This window comes from Onychomys torridus, chromosome 4 (genome assembly GCF_903995425.1).
Source record: "Onychomys torridus chromosome 4, mOncTor1.1, whole genome shotgun sequence".
NCBI classification, from domain to species: Eukaryota; Metazoa; Chordata; class Mammalia; order Rodentia; family Cricetidae; genus Onychomys; species Onychomys torridus.
In genome coordinates, this window is record NC_050446.1 from 63706433 (window position 1) to 63709522 (window position 3090).

General features: G+C 35.1%; 1 pseudogene; it reads right to left on the minus strand.

Moving 5' to 3' along the window:
- Positions 1–1861: 1861 nt before the first annotated feature.
- LOC118581167 lies at positions 1862–2788 on the minus strand (annotated as a pseudogene).
- Between the last annotated feature and the right edge of the window lie 302 nt (positions 2789–3090).

A 3090-nucleotide genomic window follows, 5' to 3' on the forward strand; every position in this document is an offset into this window, starting at 1 on the left:
ATGTATTAAAATATGAGATAAAAATATGAAACAAACATGTTCACACTTAAAGTACTTTTAGTATTTTTTCAAATGTAAATATTCTATGTATCATAGGAATGAAAATTGAATCCACAAAAAATAAAACAAGTTCTATATGTTAGTTATTTGCCCTCTCACAGGTTCCTTAAAATTGAAGGTCACAGAATGAAAATGTCATTATTTTCATTAAGTGTTTACTAAACATGGTTGTTTATATAGGCTGATTTCTAAGTTGCTATCTTGATTGCAGAAGCTCAAAAATTAAGTTATTATTTTAAAAATATTATTTATCAGAGTAAAAGGTTACTTGGTACCATCTTTTTTTAAAGAAAACACATAGTCACTATTCACAGAGGAAGACACAGTAATTCATTAGTTGAAAGTGGTAATTCAATATTAGTTTATTGATTTTAAGAAAAAATAACATATACATCTTCTACTATATTTCAACTCTTGCTGTAGGTAATCAATCAATTGAAAAAGTGAAAAAGCCAGGTATGAAGACATACACTTTTAATCCCAGAGGCAGACAGATCTCTGAGCTGCAGGCCAACCTGGTGTACAGAACACTGTCAAAAAATATAAATAAATAAATAAATAAATAAATAAATAAATAAAAAAGGGAAAAGAAGTCTCTCAATAGCTCTGTGATCCAGACATAGGGAATGTGGACTATGAGACCATTATATTCTATGCAATCCAACATAAATATAGGGCAATCCAATAAAAGATAAATATAAAATTCCAAATCTAACATTTTCTCTTTGAGATTTCTAATGAAAAATGTTGCAATAATTATAGGAATATCAACCGTTTCTACCATAAACAATGTTCTTGGTCTTCTTTTCTCTGTTTAGGCTGAAATTGGAAGTGAAAATTTAAGTTGGGCCGAGTGGCATACACTTTAATCACAGTGCTTGGGAGGAGATAGAGTCAGGTGTATCTCTTGAGTTTGGAGCCAGCATAGTCTATAGAGTGAGTCCAGAAGACTGGTTTGGGCTACAAAGAGAAACCCTAACTTGAAAAAATAAAAACAAAACAAATTAAATAAACTGAGAAAAAGAAGTGAACATTTAGTATACTTTTTATATACAACCTAGGCAATTAGATCTAAATGCGTATAGCAGCTACACTGAACCGCTGAATGACAGCTCTTAAAAAAAAGTCATGATGAAGAGAACATTCAAGTGTACCCATTAAACTCCACCTCTGGATATTTTCACTGATAAGCATGATTACAAATCATATACATACATACACATACAATAGATAGGCAGATGATAGATAGATAGATAGATGATAGATAGATAAATAGATAGATGATATGTAGATGATAAATAGATAGATAGATAGATAGATAGATAGATAGATAGATAGATAGATATTTAACACCTCTGGATTTGGTGGTCCGTAAAGATGAAACCATCTTTTCCTATCTACCATTTATTTCACTAAATCCACAGTCTGGAAATGAAAATCATATAGCACTCCAGCATCATTTGTCATAAAGAACAAATGTTTGACAGTGCAAGATGGTGCCAAATGCACATAATACATCTCATATGTCTTGTACATTTTCATTTGTTACACAGAATCATTCTATGACATATAAGCTACACTAAACATTAAAGACAGACACTAAAGTCAAGGTCAACCAAATTGGTAGGGTAAATTTAGGCGAGCATATTATCAGCTGTTCAGCTGTTCAAATGAAAATGTTATGTGTGTTAAAAAAAAAATCTAAAGAAATTTTAAAATGATTTGTTAATACACAGTGTACTCATTTGAAAACCAAACACATTTTTCACTAACACAATTAACTGTATGTTAAAGCTTAGAGTCACTGAGAAACATATCTTACATTCATTATTTTGCTGATTGTGTCTTTGACATCCTTATTTCTCAGACTGAAGATCGGGGGGGGGGGTTAGCATGGGGATCACCACTGTGTAAAACACACCAGGGAGGCCACTTTGACAGTGTGCCTGGAGTTCTTGGATTTGGGCACACAGTAGAGGAAGAGGATGGTACCGTGGAAGATGGTGATGGCTGTCATGTGGGAAGCACAGGTGGAGAAGACTTTGCAGTGCCCACTGGCTGAATGCGTTTTCAGGGCAGTGACAATAATGAATAAATATGATGTAAGGATGATGAGCAGTGTGCTTATCTAATGAACAGAAGTAACTGGCTGAGATGAGAATCAGAGCAAGAGAGGGCTATCAGGGAGGACAGTTCACAAAAGAAGTGGTTGATTGTGTTGAAAGCCCGGAAGTATCATTTTAAAGCAGAACAGGTGAGTGTCAAGGAGCATAACACACTTCAGGCATACGACCCAGACACCAGCAGGGCTCTGGGACATGGCAACAGTGTAAAGCAGGGGGTTGCAGACTGCAACAAAGAGGTTATAGGCCATCACAACAAACGAATTAGTTCAGTGACAACGAATGTACAGAAGGAAAAAAATGCATTATGCACCCTGAAAATGAATGCTTCTGTCTTCTACAACAAGGTTCACCAGCATCTTGGGAGCAATGATAGAAGAATAGCAGAGATCTATAAAGGAGAAGTGACTGAGGAAGAAGTACATGGGGTGTGCAGTTTGGGGTTGATACTGATGATCACAATTATTCTGAGGTTCCCCACGACACTGAAGCTGTAAACTGCCAGAAACAGCAAGAAGAGGGGAACCCACGGTTCTGGGTAATCTGAGAAGCGCAAGAGGGTGAACGGTGGCCTCAGAAATTAGATTTATGTCTTTCAGGGACATGATTCCTTCTGGTGAGATCTGAAAATCAGTCTTGGAAATAAAACAGGGGAACAGGTTCACACTCAAAGCATGCCTAATGAACTGCCTGCATGCCTAAAGGTGAAATAAAATATCTCCCTTTTGTGATTTTGAGATGTTGAAATGTCAAGAGAGAATAAATAGAGATTCAGAAATTACATTATTAATATATGGTGAATGATTGGATGGTTCTAATCACATTCCTAAATATGATTGAAAATTATTATTGCACAATACAATAATTAAGAAACTTAGAGAAAAATGTGATCAAACATGCAGCATTC